The sequence below is a fragment of the Paramisgurnus dabryanus genome, chromosome 10, assembly GCF_030506205.2.
Source record: "Paramisgurnus dabryanus chromosome 10, PD_genome_1.1, whole genome shotgun sequence".
NCBI lineage: Eukaryota > Metazoa > Chordata > Actinopteri > Cypriniformes > Cobitidae > Paramisgurnus > Paramisgurnus dabryanus.
In genome coordinates, this window is record NC_133346.1 from 4,067,166 (window position 1) to 4,077,835 (window position 10,670).

A 10,670-nucleotide genomic window follows, 5' to 3' on the forward strand; every position below is an offset into this window, starting at 1 on the left:
AATCATTTTTTGCAGTGTAAGTATACAGTACTGTATACAGTGGATGATATTTGATCAACTATTAGGGGTCACTTTAAAAATAAAAATGTGAAATTGCTGTGGCAGACCTTTTTCCATGTATATACAATAAGTCTGAATATGTATTGAGGTATTTCGTGTCCTTTTCATTTTTCGCTGATGGCTTCTCTTTGCACACTTCAGTAAGCACAGCGATCACATTGAGACTCTGACCTTCTCTAAAAAAAGCTTTGGTATTCATGCACGAAAACCAACGGTACAAAGATTGTTTCATCTCTGATAATGTACATATAAGATGGTTAAGCTTCTTTTGGGGATTTGCACAGTGACAATTGTTTGCCTGTCCAAGGTTGTTGACCAGTACGGGCAAAATCGGTTTTGTGAGCCAACAGTCCAGCTGACCAACTATACCGAGACCAAACTGGATTAACAAGACGAAACCTGCATGTCAAATAAGACAGACAGAAAAATGTCACACAAATAATCATAATAATAATAAATGGGATTATTGTGAACCAGTTCCATCATCCATAAGAAAATGTGATGTGAAGTCAAAATGCTTTTTATGTTTTTAACACGTTGGCAGATGATTTGCATCTCTGCACATTTAAAGTTCACACTTGAAGAAGACACATGGCTTCATTCACATGTAAACACAATCCAAACAGACAGCATTGACAAACAGCAGATACTGACAGCCTGACACAACACAATAAACAACAACACAAATTAAGGAAGTGCACAGGACCAATTTAACCAATCTAGATGCTTCGGAGACATTTAAACACACGGTTATCTCACAGCTGAAGTCTGAAGCATATCTGTGCCGATGAACATTAAAAATGCATAAAGCATCTTCAGTGTGCCTTGATAATGTCAACAGCAAAAGAAGTGCATCACAGCATTTCAAAAGCCTTTCAGAAAACATGGAATCTGCTTTGCTATGTAAGGGTACAAGGAGTTAATTTGATTTAATTCAAGTGCCAATGACAACAAAATTAAAATCGTTTTGGTACTTTACACGTGTACTGTACGCGCACCAATGGATTTGTAACCATGTGTGCTTTAGATATTGGTCGCACATACATGTACAGGAGTATGTAGGCCAAAAAAGATATTGCAATTTGTTACAATGCGCATGCATCGAACGTCTGCGTCCCGGTACGAGTCAATTGAACTTGCAAGGTGACAAAATTCACATTTAGAAGATAAAAGCATTCAAAACGTAGCTTCTCTCGCTTCTGCAAATACGGATAAGAAATTGATATGACATCATTCTCAGCTTCTCGTCAGATTCCAGGCTAAACTAAACTCAATTGGCTACTTTAAAAGGGGGAGGAGTCACTTAATATGTTCCGCCCATTTCAGTGGAAATTATGACGACGCTTCTTACAAAGCTGCACATTACAATACATTTTAGTGGATCTTTCAAAGTATCTTTTAAAGAATTTAATGTTTCCGGTACACCATAAAATATACTGGGGCGCTACCATAGTTAAAAGACGGACAACGCACGTTGCCTCCTTCCACTGTAATGAATTGAAGGCAAAATTTTCGACCATGGGCGTGTTACGCAAAAACGTCAGTTTGGAGCCATGGCATGTGCAGAAGGTATCGTCCGTGGAGACTGGAGGTAGAGCCGCGGTATCAAACTTCCACCCAAACGCTTGCGCGCCCAATTCAACCACGCCCCTTGAACGTCTCATTTAACTGGCTTGCTAAAATACGGTAAGTTAAAGGGACACTCCACTTTTTAAAAAAATATGCAAATTTTCCAGCTCCCCTAGAGTTAAACACAAGATTTTTTTATCTTTTTGGAATCCATTCAGCTGATCTCCTCGTCAGGTGCTAACACTTTTAGCATAGCTTAGCATAATCCATTGAATCTGATTAGACCATTAGCATCCCGCAAAAAAAAAAAAAAAACAGAGTTGTGATATTTTTCCTTTTTAAAACTTGACTCTTCTTTAGTTACATCGTGTACAAAGACTGACAATTTAAGTTGTGATTTTCTAGGCAGATATGGCTAGGAACTATACTCTCATTCTGGCGTAATAATCAAGGACTTTGCTAATGTAACATGGGTGCAGCAGGCGCAATGATATTACGCACTGCCCGAAAATAGTCCCCTGCCATTGAAAGTTCCTAAGGGGCCAATTTTCGGCTGCTGCATAATAGCATTGCGCCTCCTGCAGCCATGTTACAGCAGCAAAGTCCTTGATTATTACGCCAGAATGAGAGTATAGTCCTAGCCATATCTGCCAAAAAAAAGAGTTAAGTTTTAAATAGGAAAAATATCCAAACTTTTTGGTATTTTTTTGCGCGATGCTAATGGTCTAATCAGATTCAATGGATTATGCTAAGCTATGCTAAAAGTGGTAGCGCCAGACCAGGAGATCAGCTGAATGGAGTGTCCCATTTTGTCAGTGTGTGAAAAACACAGAAATCGAAAATTAATAGTTAGTTATATCTTCAATCTTTCCCCGAAGCTCAGAGTCCGCTCAGAGAAGCTGTCAATCATAACGACATGCCTCGTTTCTATAGCATCGAATTACTAGCAAAAATGAACAATTTAACATATATCAGCATCATAACAACTACCTTAAAGACCCAAAATCATCTTTCAGAAAATTTTATTGGAAGTGTAATTTTAAAGTCCTCTTCGTTTACATGTAGAGGGCGGGGTTTATGACTTGTACTGCATCCAGCCACCAGGGGGCGATCAAAGAGCCAGCAGCTTCACTTTTCAAGATATTTTTCCTCAACTTTTCAAGATGTATGAGGCACACCCGGATGGTACCCTTTCAAAAGGTATGCCTACACTTCTTTGTGCCTAAATGGGACATATAGGAGCTTTTTTAAGGGTAAAAAATGTGTACATTTAGATGTAGATGGTAGATGTCTAAAACATTTCTTTGGATAAATGCATCTGCCAAATGCATAACTGCGAAGGTCACAGAATACGCAACTACACTGCACAATTTCACTTTAAACATGCAAAGTCTGTTATACTGGTGTACAAAAAAGCAAAAAAAAAATTTTCAATGTAGAAAAATAATTAATTCATTTTAAACATTTCTCATCTGTGAAGGACACATGGCACTTCAACACTGGGTGTAAATTGTATCCATGCAAATCATTTATAAAGAGGCCAGATCTCAAGAGATGAGTCCTGACTAACAACTTCATCACCGCCTAAGCCGCAAGAGCTCATAGAAAGCACTTCAATACAGGCTATTTGCGAAAGAGCCATACAGAAATTAAAATCTTGCAAATCCGTTGAGAATGTCGAATCATTCAGTATGATTTCTCCAATACCACATGCAAAAAACAAGTATGCATGATTTCAATGAGCACATGGGTCATAATATTGATCCTACATAGGTTCATTCATCATTTATATACTGTCAATTTAACTATTAAATCAATGATGTATAAACAACAGTGATTGCAAGTGGGAAAAGTGCTGATTTGGCTTCCTTTTGAGTGAATTATGCTTATCATTTTAAATTTCGATGCACTAAAGGAAATATGTCTTATACTAACCTTCTTATTCAAATTGTTAGTGTTATTCAAGTAAATAGATCACTGCATTAATTCTGTCTTAAAGAATAGCTAAAGAAAAGATGTATAGATGTATGGTTGCACTATAAGTAACAGAGGACAAGACCTCCATCTGCTGGTGACTAGAGGTAAGAACAAGTAACCAGCTAAACAACTACGGTAAGACCATGTTCCTCTCATATTTACTTATAAATATTTCAAATTATAAATAGCAAATTAATAAATAACATGCAATCTGCATGAACCCTTAAAGTGTCAACGTCTTAAATCTCTTTGTCAAAATGACTGAGACATCACGTCGATACACGCACAAACACATATAATCCAAAACAGAGATACAGGAAACAGTCATTTCTCTGTTCGCTCTGATAGCTTTGGTTTCATTCATTCAGCTGTCAATCAGACAACAAACACCAGGCACCAACCCTGGAGACAGGATGTGATGGACAATCATTTGGAAGTTGGGACAGAGCTCCTACAGAGCCTTCTGTCAAAACAAAGACCCCATTCACTTGTCTGTGTCTCCACCTTATGCAGTCAAGACAGAGCCTGCTTCACCATATCTGCATACAATAGATTCGCTTTGACCTGTATTAGTTTAATGATAATGAGATGATACCACCCGGATAGGAACTGAGGAAATTTGTGTTATCGTGGACTTCAAATGGGAACATAATACCTACTCTGGTATTTCATGTATACTTTATGTAGTTGGTTTAAGTGAATGAAGGTGTGATCTTGCATAGAGCATCTCATGTGATTGATTTTCAGGGAGCACACATTATAAAAATGTATAGATTGAATGAACTGCAAGTTGCTTTGGATAAAAGCATCTGACAAATGCATAAACATCAACAATAAAATAAATGGGTTTTTAAGTATTTTGATTGAAGTGTAACATCTCTTGAGCGACTGTAAAAAGTGTCTTATGGCTCTAAAAAAAAAACCTGTGGAAGTTTCCTGACACGCATTTAGCCAACTTTAGCTCAACACGGAAATTGAGACAAATATCCCGTTCATGGCATCCACAGACAGAATGTTGATTTTTGAGGCATAACTCGTTTTACTGGACAAGTTTTTGTGTAGACTGCCCGACCGGGTGTGTCTGCTGGAAAACTGCTGACTACTAAAAATAATTAACATTAAGTTATGGAAAAACCAGTAGTAGATAAATTCCTTGTAGTCATCTTGGAATAACGGCTGAATGAATAGTACAGAAAAAAGGTGCACTAATTCACTACAAACAGAGTTATGTCATCTAAACAGTCAATGAAATTCATAATATTTCACCTAACTATAGATGTTAGATGTTGGGGCGCACTCATATCATACCTAACCCAACCAAACTGTGCCCGAATGTGATGGTTCCTACTCCCCCAAAAGCATGCAATTACACTGTACTTTGAGCGATTTAAGCCCAGGCATGCTTTCAACATTAGGATGCAATTGTTTTGAAGAAAACAGGAAGTAAATCGCTTCTTAAAGGGCACCTATGGTCCGATTCATGTTTTTACATATCCTTAAGTGTGTAAGTGTGTTAACGATATGCAAAAGTTACAAACCACAAAGAAATGATGACGCAAGTTATCGTCTCCAACGTAAATCTCTTTTCTTGGTCTACAACAAACACATGGATTGTAAGCAACAGTTTACTTCCTGGGATTGGTAATGTAGTAAAGACCGACATTATCATAATTCCTCCCCTTTTGACTCACAATCTGTAAATTAACTCCTGTTAGCATTACATTGTGAGCAATTCTTTCAAACATGGTAAGGAGCGTCACATTTCCTGCTGACGTCAGAGGTATTCAGGCCAATCACAACGTACAGATTAGCTGGCCGATCAGGGACACAGCGCTTTTCAAATCAATGAGTTTTGTACAAAATCTGTCCGTTTTAGGAAGAGAGTGAAATCTAGAGATACGAAAATGCACAGTATGTGGAAAATAATGTGTTTTTTGAACCATAAACCACGCAAACATATTGCATAATACCAAATACACAAAATAATGTTGTTTTTTTAGCAATGAATAGGTGCCCTTTAACACTGGAACCCTTTGTGATGTTAAGTCGTTTGGTACGTGATGACATACATTGGTGATAAAAACAATAAAGTTCATTTTGTAATGTTTGTAATGTTAATGTAACAACTAAATACTTTATGTGTTTTTTATCTAGCTTGTTTACCTTTAACATTTTAGCTCCCCATCAGCAGAGGTCTTAAGGTTGGATGACAGTGCTGTTTTATCTGCCGTCTGTCTATGTGGATGTCATCTTTTCCGGCATGTGTGTTCACTGATAGATACATGAACGATCCTCTTCCTCGCTCAGCCTGAGGAGAGAAACCGTCTGTAAGAACCGAACATTGAAGAAAAGTTTTGGCAGTGGGCAACCTGGCAAATATTGAATCAGTAACTTAACTGTGAAAAAACATCTATTTTAAGGTGATGATTTATAATATATTTATATATTACAAATATGTTTAGCAATTTCCTCAACCTTTTCTAAAAGAACACTGTGTCATATGGAAACCAAATGGGTAACATTTCCAAAACAAAAAATGTATTAAGGTGTAATGCTGCCATTTTTGGGCACTGGTGGAAATGTTTCATAGTGTGTTTAAAGAAAATAACCAAAATAAAATTGTGACCTTATCTTTATACAAAATATTGAAAAACTCCCATATATACAGTATATACTGTATAGAGAATCCATACATTCAGAGTTTTGTTTCAACTTAAACACACATGCTTGTAATTTTCAGTAATCTTCTTCAGATGTGTTTCATTAGGGTTAAAACATAATCTGCAGGAAATGAATAGCCCTGATATGAATCATACTGTACCTGGGACTGCATGTAAAAGTGTTAACTTGTACATTTGCATGCGTCAACATGACTTTCAGTGTAAACGAAAAAAACAATTTCAGTATAATTGGAAATTTTTTTGTTGTTCTATTAAAATTAGTTTAGACAATTTACAGTATATACTCACATAAGTCATAGCCTACAAGTATGCAAATATGTTTAACAGCTTCTAAAACCCAAACGTTTCTGCTTTGCCCCCCAGCAATTCAGCAGGCTATGAAGAAAGTTAACCACGATCTCATGGGGCTGCGCAGTTAAATTCCTAAAGACTCAGTTTTTCGTGAATGAATCAGACCTTGTAGCCAACGCACAGTACCTGCTTTCTAAGAGCAAACCTGTGCACTCGGTGCCTCAGAGAAACACAACCAGAAGACATCGTTCAATGCAGGTTTTTAGCAGAAAGATGTCTTTGTGTGGCCTGGTTGTAAACAGCAGAGGCTTTCATGCATGCATACCAAAAATGCACATGTGTGAAGTTACTGCCCCGTCCACAAGTGGAACATGAACGCTTTTATTTCTGCACACTTTATTAGACGGATGTTTGGAGCATGTGTTAAACCCGACCAATTTGCTTTGATGTTAAGCTCAGATGTTGCCCTGTCGACTCCAATATTGCGATCCATTGACTTGTTATAGTAGGAATAAAAATGACTATGGTCAAGTCAACGGGGAACATTTTTGGGTGAACTACACCTTTAAATCTTGGGGCTAAGATATATGCAGTATACTATATTGACAATATACTATACAGTATAAGGAGGGATTTGATAAGTTTCTATGGGAATACTGACAATACTTTGCTGTTTTACTCTAAGCAATGGGCAAATCCTCAATTACAATGACAAATTTGTCTTAATGTTTGTTAAGAATTGCATGACTATTTGCTTGTATTTTTTACTTTTGGAGTTTTTACAACAACAGTGCTATATGGAAACCAACTTGGTTACATTTTCCCTTCCAGAGCTACAAATGTATGAAGGTGTTATGTTGGCAGAAATGTCCGATAAAGTGTGTTTAAACATTTAACTGTGACCTCATCTATATACAATGAATATTCCAGCTTTTTCTCTAAATGAGACAAGGTCATATCATGAGTTGTTTTAAGACTATTTACCATATTAGGTTAAAGTCATGACGGCATGCTTTTTCTAAAAGTTAAACATTATGTAAACCACTGCAATCAGTTCAGAATTTTGACCATATCTGGTAACACAGAATGGACGACCCTGGATAGTTCACCCAAAAGTGAAAATTCTGTCATCATTTTGTCATCTTCATGTTGTTTCAAACCTGTATGAACAATTTTTTTCTGATGAACACAAAAGAAGATATTTTGAAAAATGAAAGCACACAGCTGATTTTAACCATTGACTTCTATAGACGGTATCATTAGACGCACATGCATTGTAGCGGTTACACATCTGAGCGTAACTTATCTTCCGGCCTCTGTTTGTTTAACGGTCTGACTAGTTGCTGAAACTGAACTCTTAAACAAATACATCGTCGAAAATAACAAATGTTTTGGTTACCTAGGTAATCTACGTGTTGTTTATTTTGCTTGTTATATAAATAAACTACTTTAAAAGGACTTTGTTATTTATTCTTAGCGGAGTTTACCGGAAGTTATGTGTTGACCACGAAAGCTGCTTGTTTATGTTGTTACTGCTGAAACCGTCTATAGACGGTATCATCAGACGCACGTACGTTGTCGCGATTACACATCTGAGCGAAACTTATCTTCTGGTCTCTGTTTGTTTAATGGTCTGACTGGTTGCTGAAACTGAACTCTTAAGGTTTGATTATACTCATGCTTCGGTCCGCAACGCAAGCCTCCGCAAATCGCGCGCTTGTCTCACCAAACAGACGAGGCGTTTATTGTTGACGCGCTCGCTGTTGCACTATTTTTTAAACTGCCAGGGGGCGACGCAATCAATCAAGTCAAAAACTAACACAAAGAAGAGAATAGAAGAAGTTGTCCGCTGGAACAATCCTGGTGCTTGTAACATCAGAGCTTGATATATAAATATGAGAACATGAATAAAACAACAATCTCTTAAATATGTCTTTTTTAAACATTATCATTTCATTAATGTTTTTACTAAACAAACAGTACAGACATCTTAAGGTTTGTATTTTATTCCCCGTCCAGTGGTTCATTCAATACAAATATAATCCAAACATTCTGAATCATGTAAAAGAATTTGTGTTTTAAACTGCAAAGTTTCCATACTTTACTTTCCAGAGTGTCAGATAAATAAATATATACATTGTTTTGCTTGGATTGATCAAAGAGATACGTCACAGGCTTGCCTGCTCGGACAGAATCGGCTCAAGTAAAAAAAAATTCTGTGCACACCTCCACGCGAAATGGGGTCTTGCGCACCCAACGCGCACCCCCACCTACTCCGCGCTGACGTCATTTTTGCCCTGCACGCCAACACGCCCATGCAGACGCGGTGAGTATAAACATAGCTTTAAACAAATACTTAGTCGAAAATAACGTTTTGGTTTCCTAAAGACGAGGAGAGACGGTGATTAGGGATCACTGCTACACTGTAAAAAGATTCTATAGAAATTATGCTGCGTTCACACCAGCCACGGTAGAGGCGTCAAGCGCGAGTGATTTCAATGTTAAGTCAATGTGAAGATGCGTTGACGTGCCTCTGGAGGTCTCACGGCGCAAATGAGGCGTTTAGCACGGCGCGGTAGACGCGATTCCGTCTCATTCGCGCATCTAGTTCGCAAATTTGAACTTTGGCGGAAAAACGCACCGCGTTAACCAATCAGGAGCTTGCTCTAGTAGTGACGTGATTACAGGATGTGAGCGGAGTCGCAGAAGCTCCTCCCATGACTCTAATTCCGCATGAATCTCTCGATGACTAGAATTTCACGAGCGGCTTTCATGCATGAATGAAGCGGGTAAACTTAAAATGTTTAAGCGGCAAACTAGACGTGGGAGACGCGAATTTGACGCCTCAAACACGGTTGGTGTGAACCCACGATTACAGTATTAGGCAGTTGGTTGCCTGTAGATTTAAATTTATGTTAATTACCTGCAACAGTTTGTTCAAAGTTAAATGAAAATTAAACATTATCAAGTCTTTATCTTTACAGAATAAAACTAAAATAATAGCCTCAAGCAAAGCATTCTGTGAAACAAAATCTGAAGGAAAAAAACTGAAAAAGGTTGATGATGATTTTTGGTTCCCAGAATGCTTTGCATGAGGCTGTTATTTTTAATTCTGTAAAGACAAAGACTTGTTAATGTTTAAAGGTGACATAGAATGATTGAACGGAGTATTTATCCTTGTTCTGTGATGTGACATGTAGACAAAAAATTTATTGTTTGGGTCTGTAATGCCTTAGAAGCTTCCTAAAAACCTCTCTCAGATAGCTCTATTAGGGTGGGGGATTTTAAACAAGTGGTTTTGCACCTATTTGGCTCCCCCTACTGGCTTAACTTGCAATCTCATTACTGATTGGCTGACTTTGCAGCCACTCAAAAAATTTTGCCAATTATTTAAAAGTGGAGGGGCAGTTAGATGCCTGTGATGTCATAAGCATCAGTTTTTCAGATTGGGCTGTTTTCTGGCTGACATTTCTAAAAGAGGAATTTCTATGAGACTGAGATGTTTAGCATGTTTTGCACTTTTTGTATGTTTGTGAATGTGGGTAGACTACCATTATTCAACAAAGACAAAGTAAAAATGGTTTTTCATTCTCTGTCCCCTTTAATGTTCATTTAACTTTGAACAATCTGTTGCCAGTAAATAACATACATTTTAATTTACAGTAAGTTACTGGCAACCAGCTGCTAGTAATACTGTCATTTCTACGGAATCTTTTTATAGGTTTGGCAGCCGATTTGTAGTTAACATTGTTTAAATTATATAGTACACATTTTACAGGGTAACGTCAGCTCAGTGTCGTTTTTATGCACTTTAGCTATGAAATATAAACTAATGTAATCTACTTGTTGTATATTTTGCCTGTTATCAGAATAAACTACTCTAAAAGGACTTTGTTGTTATTGAGGATTCCTTGCAGAGTTTACCAAAAGTTAAGTTTGCTCCACGAAAGCCGTTTGTTTATGTTGTTACTGCTAAAACCGTCAATAGTAGGAAAAAATACGATGGAATTCAATTTATCAAAATACTTCCATATATATATATTGGAAGTCAATGCTTACAATTAGCTGTGTGTATCAAAATATATTTTTTGT

General features: G+C 37.3%; 1 long non-coding RNA gene across 1 annotated transcript in view; it reads right to left on the bottom strand.

Moving 5' to 3' along the window:
• Positions 1–10,670, bottom strand: part of LOC135744279 (uncharacterized) — a 48,074-nt gene that overhangs the window by 20,845 nt on the left and 16,559 nt on the right. Inside the window, exon 2 of the long non-coding RNA XR_010530708.2 lies at positions 5,770–5,914. This is a non-coding gene — a long non-coding RNA (uncharacterized lncRNA). The remainder of the gene's footprint in view (positions 1–5,769; positions 5,915–10,670) is intronic.